The following is a 6,749-nucleotide window of genomic DNA, read 5'->3' on the forward strand; positions in this document are numbered from 1 at the left end:
TGATTTTTTCTTTTAAGGTGTCGAAGGCTTTCTACTATTTGCCTCCCCACTTAATCACCTGTTTCAATCCTGTTAAAGCATGTAATGGAGCTGCAATCAATGAAAAGTTAAAAATAAACTTTCTCCAGTATTGTGCTTCCCCTAGGAAACTCCTAACCTCTGTAGCAGATTTGGGTTTAGGCCAGTTCACAATGACTTCAACCTTAGAGGGATCTATCTTCAATTCACCACCCCCTACAATATGACCCAAATAATTTAAAGATGTTTTGCCAAATTCACATTTTGACAGTTTTACATAGAGATTTTCTCTTTTTAAAACATCTAAAGTCTGCTTTACATGCTTTACATGGTCTTCCCATGTCTTACTAAAAACAAGAATGTCATCTAAATAAACAATTACAAAATCATCAATAAAAGGTCTGAGTACATCATTCATAACTCTCATAAATGTAGCAGGAGCATTAGTTAAGCCAAAAGGCATAACCAACCATTCATACAGCCCTTGCTTTGTCTTGAAAGCAGTCTTCCATGCATCTTGTTCTGCAACTCTGACTTGATGATAGCCACTTCACAAGTCTAACTTAGAAAAATAAACTGCTTCTTTCAGTTGATCTAATAGATCATCAATACGAGGAAGAGGATAATGATTCTTGATCGTTATTTTATTTAGTTCTCTATAATCAACGCACATTCTCCACAAACCATATTTCTTTCTCACCAGCACGATTGGAGATCCACATGGTGATGTGCTTGGTCTTATAAACCCTTTATCGAGCAAATCCTATACTTGCTTCTTTATTTTTGCATTCTCTAAAGCTGACAACCTTTAATACTTGTGGCTGTAACTGTTGTTTCATCGCCTGAATCTAATCCCAAGTCTTGTTGAATAGTTGCAGCATTATTTTTCTCCTTTCTTCCACCGAACTTCTTAGGTTTCAGTTCTGGATGAAAAAGCCAGCAGTGTGCCTCATCGTGTCCTCCTTTCTTGCAGTGAGTGCATGAAGGTTTATCCTTCTGTACAATGTTTTCTTTCCTCTCCTTCCATTTCAGTTTCTTCTTTTCCTTGCTCTTGCTTACAAAATATTTAGATGATCCCCCAACCTCTGGGTTCACATTCTTGCCTCTAGCCTCTAGATGTGTTGCTTGAACTGATACATCATCTAGGCTAGTGGGATTAAACATGAGTATAGTATGCTTTAAATAACCATGCAGACCACCTATATACTTCAATAAAGTCTCAGGTGAGTCCAAGGATATACCTAGAGTTAAAGCTCTTTTCCTGAATTCCTGAGTATAACTTTGTACACTCTGACCCTTCAACTGGCGAATAGTTTGCCAACTCATCATTGCATGCTGCATGTAAGCTAAAGGATAGAATTTCTTTTTGATAGCAGAAACAAATTCATTCCAGGTAGAAACAATTTTACCATGTTTTTACATATCAGCTTGTGTCTTGCCTTCCCACCATACTAGTGCAGTTCCTCCAAGTCGAAGGCTAGCCAATTGAATCTTCCTCCTTTCTAAATCAATGTTTTGCACCCTGCAATATACATCAATCTCTCGTATCCAATTATCTAGCTTCTCTGCATTTAGTTATCCATCATAAATTTGCAAATCAAACTTCACATCTAATTTAATTAATGAAGTTTTCTTCTTTTTCTTATTAGGGTTAGTTTTATGCAAAGAAGATGATGAGGATGATGAAGGTGATGATGGAGGACATGGTGGAGAAGGCATTTCGACTTTTCCTTTGCCTTCTGGATGGGCAACTAGAAAAGGTTCCTCTACTCCTTTGTCTAGTTTAGGTGTTGAGGGGCTCTCACGTTGACCCTTCTTAAACTCCAAATACATCTCTTCCACCATGGCTTGCATGGCCTTAAAACCTTCCATAAATTGAGATTCTGATCCCAATGGAGTTTCTTCTGCCATTCTCCTCTAAGAATAGACTCTTCCAATCTCTGGATTAGCCTCAACAAGTTCTCCTTCTCCTAATATGAGCTTTAATCTAGTTAGCATTTAAAATCCAACACAAGCTTGTCTAACGTTAACAAAACCAAAACCAAATGCTTTGATACCACTTGATCTAAAAACAAGATCTTAACTCAATATAAAGGTATTACAGACTTATGTGCGGGAAAATGCCTATATTACTTAGTGCAATAGATCGAAAAGATTGCGAATAATATAGACAATGAGTAGTCAGAACACATAACAGGCATACACACATCAACACAACAAATAATCAAGGAGTTGACCAGACTTTTTGGTTACGTCTCCTAGTCCAGCTTTCAGTGGTGACCTCTCTATTAAGTCTTTAAGAACATAATATTACAAGTGTGAGCTCAACCCGAGTCTCAACACACAGACAATGATATTACACAGGGATACTCGAAAACCTTGAGTCTAAAGAGTGCACAGACTCCCCCTCTTAGTGCCTTTGATCAACTATTCTGTCTCAATCCATCTTTGACAACTGACTTCCTCTCTGGCTTTCTGGCTGTGTCTGTTCTGTCATTAGATGGCCTTTTAAGCCTATCGGCGCTGTCGGTTTGTATTCCTCTTCGGGCTCTCTGGCTCCTGCCCGCTGTCTGTTCAAATCCTCTTTTGAGTGTTAAACAATCATTGTAGAACGATCTCAGGTATGGTGGCCACCTGTTTTTAAACGGAAAGGGCCACTGGTGCGATTGAAATCCCCAGGAAAACGTTTCTCTGTTTACACAGAGAAATACACTAAAAACAGTGAAAAATACGCCAAGCGGGACTTCAAAAAATATCAAGTCCGACCCATAATCTCATCGGGTCCATTGTTATATTGCTATCGCAAGTCGCAAGTCGCGGTTTCCTTTGTATTTGGGTTTATAACAGAAAAACCTTAAATATATAGAAAAACTCGACAAATGGCTTTATATCGGAACTCAAAATATATTAATTCGCATCCATAAACCCTTTTGGGTCTGGCTTTATCACATGTCGCATATCTTCCCCGATCTCCAATCGTCGATCGCTCCGATCAGCCTTATTGGCTATCGGTGCATCGACATATCGCATGGTCGTTGGTCTTTGGTATCACCCCTTATATAGTTGCGATGCGATATATCACAATCGCATATCGCATAGTCTTCGGGCCGCGGGTTAAGTCCTCCTTGTGTTTTAGCAATGCGATATTGTGAGTAGATTTGGACCATTGATCTACGTGCTTGATCGACAGTCCTCGTTGAATCGCGCTGATCGCTATCGCAATTTTCATACGGCTACCTCCGATATCTCCTGCTGGCCTCTGCCGATTGTGATATGCCGATTTGATCTAGACCGTTGATCTGCCAGATCCGACGGCTCATGTGCAGCGCTGTTTGAACCTTAGCTTTACTTTGTTTTCCGCCATTTCTTAATGTTTTTCCCATGCGATAGTGTTTCCGATAGTTATGTGTATGAAGACTTAGAGGTTTTTAGGATCCATTTTGGATCATTTGCACCAATTTAGATGTGAATTGAGTACCTTGATCTGTTACATTTTCTCTTGGGACACAAAATGAGTAAATATATCCACAAAAAGAAATGTAACTACAACATTTTCAGTTGCAAACAAAATAGGTTTAGCTTTTACTCATTTGGTTAACAATTTATGATGAAATTTGATTTTGAAATGTGGATGACTTAATGCTATTGCAATATTTTACTCTGGAAAAATTCAAGCTAAACTGATTATCTCGATTGCCTTTTTGTGTAATGTGCATTATGGCAGATATTAATACAACATAACAAACCAGATAAAGGAAATATTAATATAGGAGTGGAATAAGTGAACTATTGGCCTCGTTTTACAATGTTTTTTAGTTAAGATATGACTTTTAGATAAGTTTGATTTAATTTTGTAGGTCATAATTTATAATTTGTTTTAATCAAGTGCTTGCCTTTAGTTAGTTCCTTCCAATTTCTAAAAATTCTAAAGACATGTTGTTTGATTTGATATAGTAAACTACTATTTTTGATCGAGACTTGAAGAGGTGAGGATATCCTTTCTAATATAGATTTTTTTATGTGACAAGGTATATTTTTGCAATTGTTCACTATTGTGGGTTATCTGTTTAAGTGGGAACTGTTTGGGGGGGGGGTTTTGGGTATTTTTCTTGTAAACTTACATATTTTGAGCATGATCTTGAATGATTTTGAACCCTTTGATTTCCGTTATGCACTCTGATAAGGTACATTTCTACACTCTGGGTTGTGTCCTAGGTTGGATGGTCCAAGTTAAGGTCGTTTTTCTAGAGCTGTTAGTAATTTAGTAGTGTATCATTTACCTAATTGATGAATTTGAGACCATTAAGTGCCAATCGTGATGAGTATAATAGTTAATAGTGCAAGTTTTTGGTGTCTTGGTCTATGATTTTTCTTTTTAATTTCCATGAAATATTTGAAGCTTTGATACAAATTACTAATACATCTATTTCCAAATCAATAATATAGACAAAGAAATGGGCACTCATTGGGTTTAGATTTTAGTCTGCTAGTTTATTCTATTGCAACTATTGTCCTTTATTCTAAAGATTTATTTTAGTGAGAACTTTTCATACGTATTGCTTATGGAGTGGATCTTTAGAAACCTGCATAGTTTTGTCCACTTTCTTATATACCATTGAAGATTACATCCCGAGAGGTTTTTTGTTTGAGTTATTTTTCGTAATTGTTTTTAGTATTTATGAAGTATGTTAATCAATATGTAGGTAGTTAATTCTACTGTTCATTAATAATTATATATGTCTTAGATTCTATTTCTTTTGGAAGTTTGTAGTGACCTGCAGTTGTAGTTTAAATTATGCTGACCTTAGATGCTTTTCAAGTTTATCTAGAGCAATAGATGGATTTTATTTTTTGGTGTATGTTAAATGATGTACTTACAAAAAGATATTTATTTATTGAACTTGTTATTATTTTCAGGGGGAATTTGACACTTATGATCCCAAGGCACATTGGTTTTTGAGGCTGCAGTTGCTTAGGAAGAGGTCAGAAATCATAGAAATTGTTGCAACGCGTGATATTGTATTTTCTTTGGCCCAATATGGTGCTTGTGCAACATTTCGTAGGGGTGAGAAGATAGACACATTTAATATGACTATTTAATTTCTGAGTGTCAATTATGTGGCTAATATTATTATTTTTTGGTTTTGTAAGGTGGTTTCTTGTTAGTTTATGAATTTTTGTTCTGCATTGACAGAGGCCAATAAGAGAATATGCTACTTGAATATAATCCTGGATGAAGTGATACAAAACCTATTTTATAATAAGAATAATGATTATCTAATCACAGTGTCAGTATATGCCTGTCATAATTTCAGTTCACTGAAATGCAGAACAGCACCCATTGAGTATGTTTTGTCTTGAATTATTTTGATCCGAATTTGTGAATCATGAACTTCAACTTTGGTCTGGAATATATGCCATTGTATTTAATATTTGTGCAACTTGAATGATAGATGTGTTGATAATGACCTGTATCATGAAAATTTGTAGGTATATCTGAAGGGTTCAACCAAATGCAGACTTTTCCTTATTCGAGTCTGAGTCATTGAAATGACCTAGTTTTGTAGAGTTTGATGATGTGAATAAATTTTTTTTCACCTACTCTCCCCAGGATGGGTAAACATGGTATTTATGTGAACAACACTTTTTATGCATAGTGTTTTTTGTAGAACTTTACTAGATCTCCTAATTGTGTTGTGGTGTTTCTGGTGGGTTTAAGCATCTATAAGGTGTTCAACTTAAAGAGCTATACATTGTTGTATTCAATATTAGATGAACATGTTCAAGAGATAAAGATCAGGTAGAGATGATATTATTTACCTTATCTAAGAGATTTTAAAACACAACTCAATTTCCTTTGAAATGGATATTTCAAGAATTGGCAGTCCAAGCAATTATTAGACTTTGTTATTGGAGCATTCTTCTTACATTGATTTTTTCTCTTTTCCATTTTTTGTTGGTGATTGGAGGACAACCAAGGAATACTGTATTAATATTCGATAGGGCCAGTGGGCATGTTTCGTTAAGTTTTTTACTGTAGTAATATTTGATAGGGCCAGTGGGCATGTTTCGTTAATTTTTTTATCTATATAAGATGGCACTATTTTAAAAGAATTTAATCACTAATTGAATCACAATAAGAAGGTTGAATTTATTGAGCAGTTCAATGAGAAACTTCTCATAGAACAAGAAAATGAGAACCTACAAATATTTGGTGTGAGTTTTTTTCTCTCAGTAACCCATTTTTTTTTTCTTTTAAAACCTTAGTGAATGATTTCCATGAGGTTTGTAATTTTGTTGTCGATGATGTACACCTCGAGTTGACATGAATTTTAAATTTGGAAGATTAATTTTTTCTATGGTTGTATCTTTGCTTAAGCCTGGTGTTGTGACTCTCATAAAGGATTCAAATGGAAATCATGTCGTGTAGCATTGTTTGCAATGACTTCACAGTGCAGAGAACCGGGTTATATAAATGTTATTCTTCATTTTGAGAACTCTTAACATTATTGTCTTTTTAGATATATATTCTCACTCTTCATCATGAGCACTCGTAATTACCATTTCTTTAGATGGCATCTCAGCTTGTCCATAAATGTCCTTTCTTTCTAGTGTTTTTTTTTTTTTTTTTTCGCTGCATATATATTTGCTCCAGATTGTTTTCTTTTCCATCATAACTCTAGGATGTTAATTTTTTTATAAATTTTGTAGTTGTACGATGCAATTGTGTG

At 35.3% G+C, this 6,749-nt stretch overlaps 1 pseudogene; it reads left to right on the plus strand.

Moving 5' to 3' along the window:
• LOC149172742 (uncharacterized) overlaps positions 1-6,448 on the plus strand; it is a 47,095-nt pseudogene extending 40,647 nt beyond the window's left edge.
• Positions 6,449-6,749: the final 301 nt, after the last annotated feature.

This window comes from Pinus tabuliformis, chromosome 4_2, assembly GCF_031772625.1.
Source record: "Pinus tabuliformis cultivar Carrire ecotype Pingquan chromosome 4_2, CPIR1, whole genome shotgun sequence".
Taxonomy (NCBI): domain Eukaryota; kingdom Viridiplantae; phylum Streptophyta; class Pinopsida; order Pinales; family Pinaceae; genus Pinus; species Pinus tabuliformis.